The sequence below is a fragment of the Pelodiscus sinensis genome, chromosome 2, assembly GCF_049634645.1.
Source record: "Pelodiscus sinensis isolate JC-2024 chromosome 2, ASM4963464v1, whole genome shotgun sequence".
Classification (NCBI taxonomy): domain Eukaryota; kingdom Metazoa; phylum Chordata; order Testudines; family Trionychidae; genus Pelodiscus; species Pelodiscus sinensis.
The window spans coordinates 64,194,415-64,212,139 of NC_134712.1; positions in this window are offsets into that span (position 1 = coordinate 64,194,415).

Here is a 17,725-nt window from a genome sequence, read left to right on the forward strand (position 1 = left end):
CCTATTCTCAAGACTTTTAAACACTTAACCAGGTAACTTCTTGACGTGTTGGCTTTGCCTGGACAATGTTTTTGTCCAACCTTTTCATTTGTGGGGAACATACACTTAGTGCCTTTGGCAGTGTATGTCAAAAGCAAAAACCACCGGGAGCATGAAAGTGCAAAAATCAAATATTAAGAACCTAATAGAACGAGATGTTCCCCTTGACCATTTCAAAATGGAAACAATTGCTCCTCAATGTAAAGTGTATATGGGATGGGCTTCACAAGGCAGATTTAGGCATCTAATTTTAATATTTACATTCTCCCATGTAATGAATATTGAAGCATTTTATACAAAGTGGAACCACTTCAACAGAAGAGAGATCCATCCCAAAATCTCCAGTAGTCCAGTGATTTGGGTCCTTACCCAGGATGTGGGAGAGCTGGAATCAGGTCACTGCTCCACATCAGGCAAGGAACTGATGGTTTGAGCCCAGGACTCAAATTGACTGTAAGATGAGCGCTTGGGTGGCTGCCCAGGATTAATTAAAATGCTGCCAAGCTGATTAACAGAGAACCCATAGCCACCCACAACTGGCTGCATTTATTTCTTCTGTCGATGCACATCGCACATATATTGGTGCATAGAACAAAATTTATTCTGCACATGGATAGAAAAATTAGAGGAAGCATTGCCCAGGTCTCCCACATCCTGGATGAATGCTCTGAGTAGAATGAGGACTCTTCCTCCTTGTTTTATTTTTTTTTTAAAAAGGGCTGAAGCACTTTCAGCACCTAATTCCTGGAGAGGCTTCATGGTTTTGAATCCTGAGCAGGAGGCACCTATCTCTCCCTCTCTCTCTCTCTGAGTTAGGCACCAGCCTAAGTCCTTTTGAGGAGCAGAGTTTAAGCGCCACTCCTGTCCTTTGCGTTTCCTACTCCCTAGCTCCCAGCTCGGTGTGCTATCTTCCCTGAATCTCTCCCTTTGTGGGGGGAGGGGAAATCTAACTCTCCACATGCTTTGTAAGAAGAACCTAGACACATAACTCAGTGTTGCAAATTCCACTAGGCAGAAGGGTACTTAAAAGTTAGGTACTTCATCACTAAGTCCCCTATATGGATTTCAGCTGCAGTGCAATTACTGCATTTGACTGAGCCCAGGCCCAGAAATGAGGGGGGTGAAAAGGGGCAATTTTCTTGGGGCCTGGTAATTTAAAGGGGGTGGGGCTTCCAGCAATTGCTAGCACAGCAGTGGCAATAGACAGAGCCACAGGCCCTTTAAATCACTGGGGGAGCCCCACTCTGGACAGTTCTCAGGGTTGGCTGCAGGGTGGGAGGAGCCAGGGCACTTCACACTCTGGGCATAGTTGAGAGCTGGCTGCCACTAACCCTGCCTCCTTCTGCTCCTCCCTTGCCCGGGAGCCTGGCATGTCTGTCAGCCCCCTGACTGAACCCAGGGTGTGCAATGTAAGGTGGACTGAAAAATCTCCTATACTGATAGCTCTGTCTCACGTAGTCTACTTGCAATAGAGGTGGGGGTAACAAATAACCTAGATTTGTTGTCTAGCTCTGGCATACAGCAAGCCTGAAAACTATTGATGAGTATAGCTTACGGAATTTGTCTTGGATTTGACACAGACAGCCATGACCTGACTAACCCTCTGACTACTTTAACTACAATCTTATAATCACATACCTTTATTCTGCACATCATCACTGATTTAAAGCCAAAGCCCTTTGCTGTTTTAAGATTAATCAGCTGCATTTCTTCCATTACAATTATTGATATGAAAAATTTATGGTTTTCATCTCTTATGCTTGAATAACATGAGAACATTGTCAAATCCATGGAAATAAAATTGAATATCCATGAGCCTACTGATGGCATTCTGAGGCATAGTCCTTTTGTTAGCATAAACAGATGCTTTGACAGGTGGTCATTAAAATTTTCAGATTAATAGCTGCAATGGCCTATTTTTAGCATGTTTATGAAATTGCTTTGGAAATTTACAGAAAGGGAACGTGAGACTTTTATTTCTCTGCTCATCAAGCATGAAGCGTCAACAATGACAGAATTAACAAAACTGCCCAACCAAATATGAAATGGAGACAAGGTAAAACTTTGGCAACTATGTAAATGTCTATTCAAGTCCTAAGTACTATGGTTTTATTTACGTATGTGTTTGGATGGACCCAGAATGTTTGAGTGAATTTGAAATTAGACAAAACAAATTTGACCATCTCAACTAAACCCTGTGATGTATAGTATTCCCATAACCTTTGAAGGCTGTCTCTTTGGGTAACGCTTACACAGCTTTAATTTAGATTCATTTTAATGCTAGCTCAGAATCTGTAAATTAATCCACATGATTTGTATATACACTATGGCTGTGTCTACACTGACAAGTTTTTCCGCAAAAACAGCTGCTTTTGCGGAAAAACTTGCCAGCTGTCTACACTGGCTACTTGAATTTCCGCAAGAACACTGACGATCTCATGTAAGATTGTCAGTGTTCTTGAGGAAATACTATGCTGCTCCCGTTCGGCAAAAGCCCTCTTGCACAAATCATTTGTGCAAGAGGGCCAGTGTAGACAGCACAGTACTGTTTTGCGCAAAAAAGCCCCGATGGCTAAAATGGCGATCGGGGCTTTTTTGCGCAAAAGCTCGTCTAGATTGGCACAGACGCTTTTCCGCAAAAAGTGCTTTTGCGGAAAAGCGTCTGTGCCAATCTAGATGCGCTTTTCTGAAAATGCTTTTAACAGAAAACTTTTCCATTAAAAGCATTTCCGGAAAATCACGCCAGTGTAAACGTAGCCTATATGGATGCCCTTGAAAACTGGTTTTTCCAACACTTTCAAATTGAAGGGCCAAAACTGTATTTGGGCACCATGATAAATGATTTGGTTTTCAAAGATGCTCCCTCTGGTCTGTGCAATGCAACATGTTATCTGGTAGCTTTAATTCAAAGCACAGGGAATAAAGCATTCATCCTGCAAACTCTTACTTACAGCTTTAGCTTTAAACATATAAATCATTCTACTGACATCAGATAATGGCACCAGCTTGATATAATGAATAAAAGATGGAGTCCAGCAAAGATTAGCCTTGAAAGGCCTAGGGGATGTCTGTAGTATGAGGATTATAGCTGCTGTAGTGCCATAGTGTCTATGCTTTCTATATCAGCGGAAGGAATTTTGCTATCATTACAAATAACCCACCTCCCCAAGCAGCACTGGCTGGTCAATGGAAGAATTCTTCCAATCAGTTTAGCTGTGTCTATACAAAGGAGCAGGCTGCTTCACTACCCTGCACAGGATGGAGATGTGAATTTTTCACACCCTTGAGTGACATAGCTAGTTCACCCTACATTTTAAGTGTAGTCGAGGGCCTCGCTACTTGAAGCAGACCCTCAGTTGTCCCCTTAGTATTTTAAAGGGGGCTGGAGAGCACATTCACAAAAACAAGACGATAAGGTTAAAGAATGAAGAGCAACATAGAAGATGAGGGTTTGAATGATGTAAACAAGTCAATTCGGAGGGTCATGTAAGAGTATGGGAGTGGATAGGAAGTCATGATAGGTGAGTGTAGTGATACTTAAACAATACATCCAACTTCACAAAGGAATTGTGAAGGTTGACTAAAATGTGTAAAGTGCTTTGAGACCCTAGGACGGAATCAGCTGTAGAAGAGCCAAGTAAAACCTGAGACAGTGTTTATTTAATTAGCAAAAAATTGAAAATCTTTCATTTATTCATACCAGATTTGAGTCGCTGATGTTAATGAAAGCAGCATGGTTGCCCCCACATGGCAGCAACATCTGCCTTTAATTATAAATATTTATCTGACTATAAGTATATTCTCATTTTAATATGATACTCATGTGTATAGAATCAGAAATTAGTTATGGAAAAAGCTGTCTTGTCTATTCTGATCCCAATGGAAGACTTTCTCTAAATTGCTATTAAGATTAAACAGTGGGAACACCACCTCTTCCTTGGGGAATGGTTTAATCTTGGGAAACTAGTCACAGAATGTTTAGGATATTCATTTCCTGATATTCACATCAATTTTTTCTTGTTAATCCTGTTGCTCAGAGGATCTATCTCTCTGCTATCTCAGAAGGTATCTATCTTGTCCCTGTTTACCATATCTATTATAAACCATTTGTAAATCACTATCTGTAAGGAAATGAAATGTCATGAAGTTAACTAAAAATTCAGTAACGTAATAATTTTGATCCTTTAAAACATGATTACCATGTTAATATGTGATACATAGACAAAGAGGAGTGAGACCCTCATGTAAATCAATGCAGCACCTTTGGAGCTATGTGGGATCATCCCAGCTGATATGCTGGCCCAATATGTCTAATGCAGGGATGGGCAATAATTTTTGCCTGGGGGCCACTTCAAAGCGCCATGTGCTCCTGGCAGGGCAGGAGGAGCAGCAGGGCTTCTGCGGGCCAGATTCACCCACTTGGCGGGCCGGATCCAGCCCACAGAGGCCTTTTTGCCCACCCCTGGTCTAATGCATCCCATTCTGCGCTTACTTTTCAAAATCTTGTACTTCTATTCACATTGTGCTTCATCATGGGAATCACTGTGGGGCTTTAAACTCTAGCACGAGTTTATATTTTAGATAGAGATTAGGTGAGTTTAGATTTTCTGACAAACATGTTGCCCTGAAAATGCAGGTAAAAGTGGGGTTCTGAAATAATGTCTCTTCTGATATAAAGAGCTTAAATGTTAAAGTGTCAGTTCAGTAAATGAAGAATTAATTGCTGGCATTTGTAGCTCATTCAGATAGTTCAGATAAAACAGTATTACCCATGATGACTTGTTACTCTATTTACTCCTACTTGAAGTAGGAGAAATAGAAAGGAAGAGCAACTTAAAGGATAAATGATCAAGGATATTAATGCCTTAGCTTTTTTCTCTAATATAGAATCATAGAATACTTGGACTGGAAGGGACCTAGAAAGGTCATCAAGTCCAGTCCCCTGCCATGAGGGCAGGATCCAGTACTGTCTAGACTATCCCTGATAGACATTTATCTAACCTACTCTTAAATATCTCCAGAGATGGGGATTCCACAACCTCCCTAGGCAATTTATTCCAGTGTTTAACCACCCTGACAGTTAGGAACTTTTTCCTAATGTCCAATCTAAACTTCCCTTGCTGCAGTTTAAGCCCATTGCTTCTTGTTCTATCCTCAGAGGCCAGGAAGAACAATTTTTCTCCCTCCTCCTTGTGACTCCCTTTTAGATACCTGAAATAATTGGCTTCTGTTTTAGTCTGCTGTTATAGTAGCAATGATTCAGGGAAGTCACAAATATTTAATGCTTACACTCCTGGGCTGTGTCTACACTGGGCCCCTTATTCCGGAAAATCAGCCGCTTTTCCAGAATAAGCTGCGAGCTGTCTACACTGGCCCTTGAATTTCCGGAAAAGCAACGACGCTCTACTGTACAAAATCAGCCGCTATTCCGGAAAAACTATTCTGCTCCCGCTCGGGCATAAGTCCTTATTCTGGAACACTGTTCCGGAAAAGGGCCAGTGTAGACAGCCCAGAAATCTTTTCTGGAAAAAAGCCCCGATCGCAAAAATGGTGATCGAGGCTCTTTTCCGGAAAAGCACGTCTACATTGGCCACAGACGCTTTTCCGGAAAAAGGGCTTTTCCGGAAAAGTAGCCTGCCAATGTAGATGCTCCTTTTCCGGAAAAACTGAAAACGGAATAGTATTCCGTTTTAAGCATTTCCGGAAATTCATGCCAGTGTAGACACAGCCCTGTATTTTATTTAATGTTCACCTTTCATACATTCAAATTTGTAACTTGACTAAGTGCACAGAACTGTATACGCTAACGACAATTTTAATCACAATATGGAGTTGCTATTCACCAAAGCAAGAACATATATGTTTAAAGACGAGATTCCATTTTAAAATGATGTCCCTGGACCTAAATATTGTGTGGGCACATATCACTTGTGAGTGAACTGTGGTTAGAGATCGTTGCAAAAATTAAACATGGACCTGTAGTTACACACTGCATTACATTAACGCTGAATTTCATTATTTTCTAAATGTATACAGTAGTTGAAAAATGTCTTTTAGTTCAAGAAGAAAAGCTCATGTAAAGATGTTGAAGCTGTTTATTTTATGCACAGTGTTACAAACTTGAACCAGTTCCAAGTTTTGTTTGAGAGCAGGTGGCTTTTAACTATTTTTTGAAAATTACAATAGAATCCCAATGAGGGATTTCAGGCTACAGCATAGCAAGTAAAGTCAGCAATCTCACTCCCTGATGAGTGATCCTATGATTCAGTTGCAGACAGATGAACTATCCTCTCTGTGCAGAGTCTGTCACCTCTCCACAAAGAAAGTTTTTAACACCTCCATTGTAAACTATGTCCTGCATGCATATTATAATGGTCACATCACATACATAACAGATCCAGACGTGCCCAGCCACAGCTTTTCCTGCTGCTGAGCCCAAAACAGGTATTATAACATTAAACAAAACACATGCTAAAAGAGTGATGAAATAAACCATGAAACTAGAAGGGCAAAGGTGCATCACCCTGGGGAATTACAAGTGTCTAAACATGTGGCCTATCTGGGGTCCTCCGTACCCTAACAATAGGCCCGTTGCAGTTGATGGAACTATGCACATGCATAAAGTTAAACGTGTGTAAATTTTTACAGGATTGGGACCTCATTCTTAATTCCATTACATTTTGAATGTATATATAGATGTAATTATGACCAAAAAGATGTACTTTGTTTGATCTCTATACTCTTCCTATTTAATTTGTTAGTTATATTACTTTCTCAATATACAGTGAATAAAACCTCATTAATTCTTGGCCAGTCCACAAACCTAATAAATCTTAACATGAAAGCTAAAAAAAATTGCACATCCTTATGTTCTCAAAATATAGCTCTTCAAAGATTGGATAGCAAATATTTGTGATATCTTATATTACAGTTTCCTTTCTTTTATAAAACATGCAACACTTCAACTACTGGTATACTAAGGAGTATTCTCATAAAGTTAAATCACAAGTGTCAAAATAATTGAACAAATAACATCTTGACCTGCATATAGCCCCTTGGGGAGCACCCCGGAGAATGAGGGGTGTCCTCCTCAGGGTCAGTGGGTGGCTACTCCAACCCACTACACGCAGTTCAAGTCTGATCCAACCAGTTAATGAGCCTGCCCTAACACAAGGTAGGCTGCCCAGGTAGATAGTCAATAAACAGTTATTAGCCCGGCCCTAACACAGAGCAGGGGCTGTAATTAAACAGTTAGGAAGCCAGCCCCAAATGTAGGGGAGGCTGCAGCACTTAAGCAGTCAAATAAACAGCTTTTACTTGCCCATAATCTTTATCTTTGTCAATAGGGAGTCCACGGTAAGCACTTTGCCTGTGGCTGCAAACCGCAGGAGGGGAGACTGCCACCCAATCAAGAGGTGGCAGGGGGGACGTGGGCTGACCTGTTATGTTGGGGTCAGTGGGGGTCCACACCATAGGCCACTGTCCCTCGGCCAGACCAAGGTCGTCTATCCCTGGGCCGGCTCCAATTCTCCCCTTAGTACCTTGTACCTGGCTCTGTGGCAGGTCCTCCAGGTCTCACGGTTTGGGAACATCCGGCCACAACAGCAAGCCCACTTGGTAGTCTTCCAGCAGTGGGCCCAGAGGCCCGGGCCAGTTGTCCGCTTCCTCCCGCTCTGGTTCCCTCTTCAGCTCTAGCTCCTCATCAGGTGAAATTGGGGAGGCTTTTGGCTCCCTGGCTGTCTGGGATGCGAAGGCCTCTGACTCCCTTGCTGGCTGGGGAGAGAAGGCTTCTGACTCCCTCTCTGAAAGGGCCCCAACTGGCCTTGCAGGAAGTCCCTTTATATCCCTGGTCCCACCCCCCGGCTTCCTCCCAGGTGAGTCATCCAGGTGAGCCCACCATGGCTCAGGGAGGGGCGTTTCTCCCTCGGGGTCAGTGGATGCCCCTGGGGTGTGGCTGCTGCTCCTCTGCTCTGGAGCACCTTTTCCTCCCTCTCTCTCCTGCCCTGCCTGCTGCTGCTGAGCCTCTCCCTCCCTGGACTGCTGCCATCACCATCACCCACAGCTTGCTGCTCTCTGGGGTGGGAGGGCCTGCTGGCCTGTCCCCCCCCACCTGGATGGAGAGGTGAAGAGGACCCCACCAGCACCCACCACCCAGAGGCCTTCCCCAGCTGGCTGCCACCCGCCCGCCGCTGCCGCTGCTGCTGCTGCTGCTTCTGCACCATCTGCACCCAGCTGAGGGAGAAAAGAAGTTGGACTGTGGAGGGGGTTGGACTGTGGAGGGGGTTTGTTTATTGGAACGGAGCTTTTTCACCTGCTCCTGCGGTGGTGATGAACTGAGTTGCAGAGAGAAGGGCTGGGGGAGAAGTGCAGAGCCCTCCCCCAAGTCCAACTGCTCCCCCATACCACCACCCTGGCCATGGTGGTGGCCTCCAAAATGTACAACAAGGTGGTGTTCTTCCTTGCCTCAGAGGCTGCCACCCAGGAGGCAGTGGAGAGGGGCCTGGTTGTGGTGGGGTGCACATACCCCTCGAACCACTGAGGACCTGGGTGTATGGGTAGTCCTAACCTCTGTCTCGCCTTTCCTCCCCAATGCTGCTCTGCTGCCTGCTCTCTCCACCCTAGGGAGACCAATATTGACTATCAGCCCTCTCCCGTTGTGCTGTAAAGACCCCGCCCTCTGCCACATGCTGTCCTTCTGCCGGCAGGTACACCTGCAGCTGATGCCGGTGACGCATGGCGGGGTGGCTTTAGAGGGGTCCTTCCTGGTGCCCTACCAGGGGGCCCTCTACTGGGTCCATTATTCAACGAGGGAGACCCGGTGCTTCCTCTGCCAAGCAATGGGGCACATCTGGAGGGACTGCCCCTTGGTCTGGTCGGAGGAGGCGTCCAGGCTCCCCGGGGCCAAGGAGGGCACCGGCCCTAACACCGCCAGCCCCCCTGGTTGTCCAGCCTCCGCGGCCACCCCTCCTCCAACTGACAGCTCTGCTCGGGACCCAGAGGCACCCCCTCTGGCATGCCTGGGTGAGCAGCCGGGCCCTGCCTCCATCACGAGGAGTAACAGTTAATGCGAACTAAGGACTTAGTTCGGATTAACTTTAAACTGCCATGTGTAGCCACGGGTAGTTCGTTCAAACTAAGGGGGACTTAAAAATGGTGGCTGGACGGGAACATGCAAATAAAGCCCGGGATATTTAGATCCTGGGCTTCATTTGCAACTCCAGTTGCCTGATTTGCCTACCTAGCTCAAATTAACGATCTAGTGTAGACATACTCTTAAGGATTTAGTTCTTGCCAGTTTATTTTACATGGAAGACACTTGAATAATGAGGTGATGAACTGCAGAACCAACAACTATAAAGGATGGTAGTTTCATCATGTAAATATCACTCGTGCCCTGCATTGAATGAAAATACTAAAATATTGTTAAAAAGTGAAGAATATAATAGGCCTGATTCTCCTCATATAGTAGTTTTCTGCCAATACAACTCTATTGTTATCAGTGGAGTGAAAGGGATTATACATTCTTTGCAGTAGCAACTGTCAGGTTCTGATTATTGATTGGCTAAATGTAAATAATATTGCATCTTTCAGTTTACACTAAATATGGCAACCTGCCAAAGTGCTAGGCAGGCAAGCTGGCAGGAAACCAGGCAGATTTCGGGTGAAGGCTGGCTGGCAGGGTTCTTCTCTTGGTAATTCATCAAAATGAAACCATCTCGGCAAAACATTTTTATTTAGATGAACTGACAAATTTCCATAGAAAAACATTTTGTTGGAATTTTTATGACTAACTATAGTATTGGGCTTTACAGCTCTATATTGGTAGACACTTCCAGGAGGATTTTGTTGTCTTAAGAGAAATATATGGGTGTCCCCTGGTGGCCAAAAGTCATACCTCCGAATTCCCATAGATGATAGCCACCCTACTGACTAATATCAGTTATACCAGTTGAAGCAATCCCATGGGGCTACTCTGCCAGTTGAGACTTGACTGTAGCATTGTGCATTCCATCCCTGCTCCTCCCACCCAATAAGAGTTTAAACAGATGGAGAAGTCAGTGGCCTAAAGCTCAAACTGGTAATCAGGTCCAGCTGTGTAGGAAATGAAGCACCTGGTTGATAGCATGCAGCAAAACTTCAGGCTGAGAAAAGAACAATTAGCAGTGCTATGGTGGCCTACCTTTATCCAGCAGGGTCTCCTGACTCATGAAAATCTCTCATTTTATAGTGATATTTAAATAAATAGCCAGGCAACTCAAATGTCAACTTCTTTTTGCAGCCTCTTGTAGTTGAGGGATGGTAAATGGATTCATTAATATTTATTTTTGCATCTTTCAAATACATAACTTTCCTTTTTTCAACAGCAAAACAATGTTAACTAAATCAGAAGACAAACACCTTTTAAGACTTCAGGAGTCATTCTACCAGCACTAAATCACACTGTGTCTGATTCTAGCCCAGAGAGTGAAGCAAACAGATTACAAATATTCTTGAAATGTAACCTACTTTAATAATAATAAACAACATACATAGACAAATGAGTCATTTCATTTATTGGCATAATAGAGCAATGGGACTGTGTAAGTCTTGTTCCTAATGCTGAATCTTTATAGCAATATACTGACAAGATAAAAACCTCACAACAGTCAATGGTTAATTTTTAACTCCCATCACCAGGGGCGGATATAGGGCCGGGCGAACGGAGTGGCTGCCCCGGACCCCGCGCTTCAGAAAGCCCCGCGCATGCGCTGTGGCACCACCGCACATGAGCATGGCGTCACTGCACATGCACCGTGGCAAAGGGGGGGCCCTGCGGAATTATGCTGCCCGGGGCCCTGCAAAATGGTCATCTGCCCCTGCCCATCACAACACTTCTTGTAACAGTTACCGGACATAAAACATGAGTGACATAATAAAGTCACTTAGTAGAACCGTCTCTAAAAGAGCAAGAGATACTGCCTCTGGCAATGATCAATACTGCTTCTTTTAGAACAGGGGTGGGGAACCTAAGGCCAAGAGACTGGATGCAGCCTCCAACTTGCCTGGATCTGGCTCCCGAGGCTCAGGGCTCTCCCCTTTCTCTCCCTCCTCCCCCCCCCCCCCCCCCCAGCACTGGGGAAACTGCACTGGTGCTCCAATCCCCCACTGCTCCCCGTCTGGCATGCACAAAATCTACTAGCCTGGTCCCCCCTAACTTCTGATGTGGGAGGGGAATGTGGGGAGTGTCTTTCTCCTTCTCAGTCGGAGGCCACATCAGTGAGGGTTTGGATGTATTTTCCTATTAGTCCAGAATGAGGGAGTTGTCTCTTTTCTAACACTAATGTTCCATACATACATCTGAATCGTTTTCTCCTCTTCATTTCTACAAACCCCTTTCCCACCTATATTCTGCTTTGGTTCCTGCATAAGTGATTGATCAATGGTACAGGCAAGGCACCTAAAACAGAGAAGGGGACAAAGCAGCCCTGCCATGGAAATGAACAAATATCCCCCAAAACTTTGGATAGCCTCGTTGCAGGATTCCACTGAGATCACAGCCAGCAACAACATTCTGCTCCACCACATAGGATATGTGCAGCCCTCAAAGACACAGCCAGCCTCCCACTTTTCCATTCCTTCAGCCATGTACTACCCCACTTACCCGTCATCTCATGACCAGCTTTCTGGTCCCTCAGAAAGTAGTTGCTCAGACTGGCTATGTCTGTCAGCAGTGAAGAACAGTTCCTGGATGCAAACACATTCAGTGACCCCCGGGAGCAGCCCCTGGTTCTCATCTACATCAGCCTCCTAATTTATCATTTCATTGTACTTCCTCCATGCACTGCCTCTGTGCCCTCCAAGGTATCCACAAAGCTCTTGGTGGTAGAGGCGGGGTCTCCTTCAAGGACTGCGTCCAGTTCCTTATAGAAATGGTTTTTGGTAAAGCACCAGAACATGGGTTCACCTCACAAGTCTTATGATAGGTTCTTTAATCTTCACTTTGCACTGGCGTATGTCCCTCTCATACTTCTTTTCACACAAGCCTCGAGAAATGTGTGTATGTGTCCCATTTCTATGGGACTGAATAGACTCCTCTCCCCATATACTGGTCAGCTCCAACAGCTCTGCAGCAGTCCAAGCAGGGGAGTGTCCGGTGGCGTGGGTCCCTGGGAAGATGCCATGAGACCACTGCATGCTAAGACAGCACATGGGAGAGGGGATGGATTCCAGGCACTCTGACAACAGGAAAATGGATTTAAAATTTGCAGGGCTTGCAAGGGGACAGAGTGGGTAACTGGTCACCTGGCTGCAGGGCAGTAGAGTTCAAACTTCTTAGCAGAGTGGCTGACTGTGAATTGTGGGCTAGTTCTTGGAGCCCAGAATCAGCGGCAAAATGCCTCTGGAGATGTACACATTGCATGTTTGTTGACAACCCAGGTTGGGGGGGAAACAAAAGTCCCTCGTGGAGCTGGAAGTTTTTGATGATGAAAATGAATGGTTTTTGCAACAAAAGTCACATTGCAGTGTGCCTGCTCTTGCACTTTTGTCAACAAAAGGCACTTTTACACTACAAAACTTGCCAGCGTAGACAAGTCCTTAATCTATTCTGAAACAAGGATATCCTCTGCCAATGCAAATAGTAGTTTTACCTGCTTATGCTATGAATTGCACTGCTTCAGCTATACCCCTGTCAGGGACTGAGGCAAATCCTCTGTCTAAACAGGGCCTTAGATTGTACACTGGGTCAGATTATGGCCCTTCTATGCCAAACCAGTGGCCAATGGAAATTTCCCCAGTGCAGAGGCAAAATCGGACTAGTGTGCATGTCTCTACATTGCCTCACCTCATAATTCCCAGAGCAACAGAGGTGGTAGTAACCAAAATGCTTTCTACTCTGGCAATTCTAGGCACCAGGCAACTGTGTGGTAAAGGCTCCCTAAATTCAAGTAGCCCCTCAAATTGCTGTAATTTATTATAGGGTTCTGAAGTAGCACCTCAACTGCCCAAAATTTGGTACAAGCAGAAGCAGCTTAAAACCACCTTTTCCCTCTCCCATTCCAACTCCTCCTGAGAGTTGCAGCAAAAAATCTCTCCCTGAGTGCCTATGAGGCATTAGATGCCTGGTTAGCATCCCTTTCAGTTCCTAACTATCCCAGAGAAATTAGGTCTGAATATTGTAATATCGTGTGAAAGCAATGCCTCCCAACAGAGCAATGTAATGCTAGAAACGGGAACATGAGAATTTTGTGAAGGGGAGTGAGAAAGCATCAGGCCTTCAGAAGCTCAATTATATATTAACACATTCTGTGCTAGGCTTGCAAAGTAACCCAAACTGACATTGTAGCTTCACTGCTTAGGGTTTTTTAAATATGCTTAAAATGATTATTTTCTCAGACAAAATCGTACACATAATGTTCTACTAATCCTTCTATTTCTGCATTATAGACACCATAATCCTCTTTATAACGTATGCATTCCAATTCTTTCCCCACCCAGAATTATGGCATCTTAGTTCATGGAAATGTTTTCTCAATTTAAAACATGAACATAAATCACTCAATTCATGTATGCCATAATAAGAAATGCCCCTGGGTTCTAAATCAAAATGTATTTTGATAGCAAGAATTCTCTTAATCTACTGCAAATGTTCTCTGTTGTGCCCTCTAGTGAAATGAACTACATAATGCTGTTATATTTAATACGTACTCTCTGTAAAGTATGCTACATGTTCCATTCAGTTCAGTCCTTGTTTACAAACTTATGCGTGTTTAGCTGAGGAGGGGATACACCCCCCGTGCTGTCTCCATAGTTCAGTTTAAAGCTTGTTTTATCTTAAGCTCCTATTTTATAATTCTTTTGTAACTCAACTACAGGCAAACCAACGCAATTATAAGTGCCTGTTCATTATACGTAGGAGCAATAAGTACATGCCGTGTTCTGTCTATTTCACATGGGTAGAAGATCAGAGAATGGAATGAGGCATTCTTTCTCCTTTAGCAGCATGCTTCGTAGTCTTCATACTCTAAAATGAGAAAGGAAAGATATTTCCATATCTTCATACTTCTCTTTGTTCTCTCTTTGCTATAATTCATTGGTTTATTAAGGAAATCCACTCACTAGTTATGGCTGAAACTCCAATTTTCTCAACATACATTTCTTTTAGATACCTAACAGGCATTTCCCTGCCATTGTACCACTCTTATTTAATTTCTTTCCTAGTAAGTGCTACTTTATAGCTTGAGGAATGTATGGTCCATAATGGTGTCCATAATGGTGCATATTTTTGTCCAATAAAAGTGGATCTCATGACACTGCCATATAGAATGTATAAACTATTATGGTTTGGATTACATTTCTTACCTACATTGGATGTAGTGTTACTACAGACATTAAAAAGATGAGGAGAAATATATATCCTATGTATCTTGGAGGAGAGAGAGATTAAGTGTTTTATAGCAAACAGTAGGATTTCTCATATAAGTGAGCATCCTTCCTTACTGCTTATACCAAATACAAATGTTCCATAAATACTGACCCCTGTGTTCTTTACCAAATTCAACAGAACCAGACAATTTGGAGGCTATAGAAATGCCTAGGCTTCCTGCTGACCTTTTGCACGGTAGTGAAATAAATAGCATGAAGTGCTGTTTTTAGTTCCTTACTTCCCATTTTGATCCCATTATTACAGTTTTCTGCTCTAGCAAAGGCTCCTGGGATTCTATTAGCATGTTGATTTTGTTTTTTCACAAATCTACCCCCATTCAATTCTGGCCCCACTATTTCATAGAACATAGAGATATTTAGAATGATGGAGCTGAGAAGGTTTCAGAGAGGAAAGCTGGGGGGATGGATGGCTAGCCGATGTACTGACTTGGAACTTGGTGAAGTAGATTCAAATCCTAGGTGTGCTAGTGATTTCCTGCATGACTTTGGACTTGTCCAAACACATCTTCCTTACTTCCCCATGTGTAATATGAGGCTACTGTCCACCATGTCCTGTTTTCATTAAAAAATCTTTGGGATGGAGATGGTGTCTTACTATGTATTTGGACAGGCCCTGACATAATGGGACCCTAACCTTGATTGTGGTTTCTAAGCATTGCTGTAATATATATTGGACCTCCTTGGTCCTGCACTCTCAGAATCGGAACAAGGGGATTTGCTGGACCAGAGAAGATCCCCTGTAATTGGCATCCTAGCCTACAACCCTCTTGATATCAGCTGCTTTTGGCTGTGCCTGACCCCACTGGGCTCGGGCTCTGTCTTCAGCCCCCCTGCCACTGGCCTGGCCAAGGCTCCCCAGGGCTGAAGTGCCACAGCTGCTGAGACTGGAGCTCCCTGGCTGCTGGAGCCAGAACTCCACACCAGGACACCCACTCCCTTTATGCCACGGGGCTCCCAGACAAGTGGCCTGCCCCTCCTGCTGCACTCATGGCCCTGCTTCCAGACCTCCCTACCCCAGAGCTCTGTGGTTCAGGAACATCCATGGTCCTGCCAAACCACGGATGTTGCCAGACCAGAGAGTCCTGGTGTAGAGAGGTACAACCTGTGCAAACAATCTTTCTTTTTTCTCTAGTATATTTAGATGGGAACTAGATAGTGTTCACAATATTCTGGGTTTAATAAACTCATAAATCTGCAGTTTGTATAAACCCAGGATGTTGTTATTACAAATTAACAGTTAGCAACAAGGTATCATTATTACTATATTGAAAAGCGTACTCCCTCCTCATATGTCTGTCTTCACATCTCTGCTTCTCATTCCTTGTGTTTCTTAGAACCGATCAGCCCCCCTTCCCACAGTGAGTAATTTTTACATGATAATTATTCTATGCTCCCTTTCTTCCATCCCAGTTTTAAGTCCTCTTTGAAAAGAATATCTCTCCCAAAGCTGAACTAACACTGGACATCACTGGTTCTCCCCTGTTATAATTCAACCTGAAATGGAACTCTTCATTGAAATGACACAATCTCTGTGAGTATTAGATTCCTTCAGCAGTGAGGAGCAGGAGGTGGGTAGACATGAGAGCATGTGAGGTAAGAAGATAGAGGTGGGTTGAGTATCTGAGGTGACTATTAAAGGCACGTGGATGTGGGGTTATGAAGGGAATGGCCAGGTGCAGCGCCGGAATTATATGTGATGTACCCAGGGCTTAAATTCTCATATATTATTTCCCACAGCCCCCCGTATCCCTCCCCCATTCAGGGCTCCAGGCTTCAGCTGTGGCAGGAGTCTTGGGGATTTGGGAGGGTTCAGGGAATCTTCCCCATGGGAGGCACCAAGGTTCGAGTCTTCAGCCCCCATGGGTATGCCAGGGCTTGGGTGTTCAGGCTTCAGCTGTGGGGCCATGCAGACCCCCTGAAATCAACTCTCATTCCTCTCCTCCCCCCGCCTTCCCAGGCAGCTTAAACTATTTACTGGAACTCCACTCCAAATAGCTCCAGCTAAATCTAAGTTCTGGCTGTTCTGTGACTGAACAATAATCACACAGGCATTATGCACTCCAATGTCTCCTCCCCCTACCCAACACACACACACACACATTTGGAGTTCAAGGATTAGCATATCTGTGTGTCATTCAGACACACAATTGGAGTTCAAGGATTAGCATATTTGATAAATGACTGTACAATTGTGAGTCAGTAATTATGCAGCATCCCTGGGCCCTGAGTGGCTGAAACAATTGTGTTGCTTTGCAATTAAAATTAAATTTTCATTGTGCTTAAGAGCTGTAGGCTAATGTTCTAGTTACATTATAGATACACTCTTCTGATACTCCCTCAAGCTCTGGGAACTGAACATCCCCCTCTTCCCTGCTTTTATACCTCCACAGCAGGCCCTGCTTGTAAGACTTTCCAGGAGCTGTAGGAGTGAATGAATGTGGCACCTGCAGCCAGAATTGCATTACCTTGCACCTTACCACATGAGGGGGAGTCAGAGAGACATGAGACATTTCATTCTCCTGACCAAAGTGCATGCCATCCATGTTGTATCTCTGTGAACACAGTAGTTCTACTGGTACTAACACCATAATTCCAAACTCAGATCCCTCACATGTCAAAAATAAAACAAGGGACCATTATAAAGCTTTTTAACCATCTTCCTTTTCCCAAGAGGATTAATTCACCAAGCTGTTTGGTGTTACTTTATAAATATGGGTCTTGGATGCTCTTCTCAATTAGTGGTTTTACACTAGTGCAAATACAGTGCTTTTAATGGCTCCTGACTTAGCCCAAAGATCCATTTGGGGCTCTTTACCCAACCCATTCACTTTAGTCCTTGAGCCCGTTTCTGGTCCTAGGATTAACCGTTGTGGTAGAAAGTCACATCTCGTGCACACTATCGCTTGTAGGTCTCATTTTGGTGCTGGAAGGGAGTACTAGGGCCTGCTCCTTCATTAGTTGATACAGATACCATCCACAAGGGGCTATGTAGGGGTGAAGACATCCACCCATGATGACCATAGCTTCAGTGTGGAGAAACTAGAGTTTTCTTTGCTGTTTTGACAAGGAGCAGCAGAGAACACTTTAACAATGCCCCCTGGATTCCCAGGTCAGGGCTGGATTTCCACAATAGTCAGATGCTTAGGGGCAGTGATGTATTAGGGGAGGTTGTCAAAGTATGCAACTTTCTAGCCCAAATGGGACATTTGTAGCTATGGTTGTCTGCGGGGTATAATCAGTTGCCAGTTGTACTATTATGGGC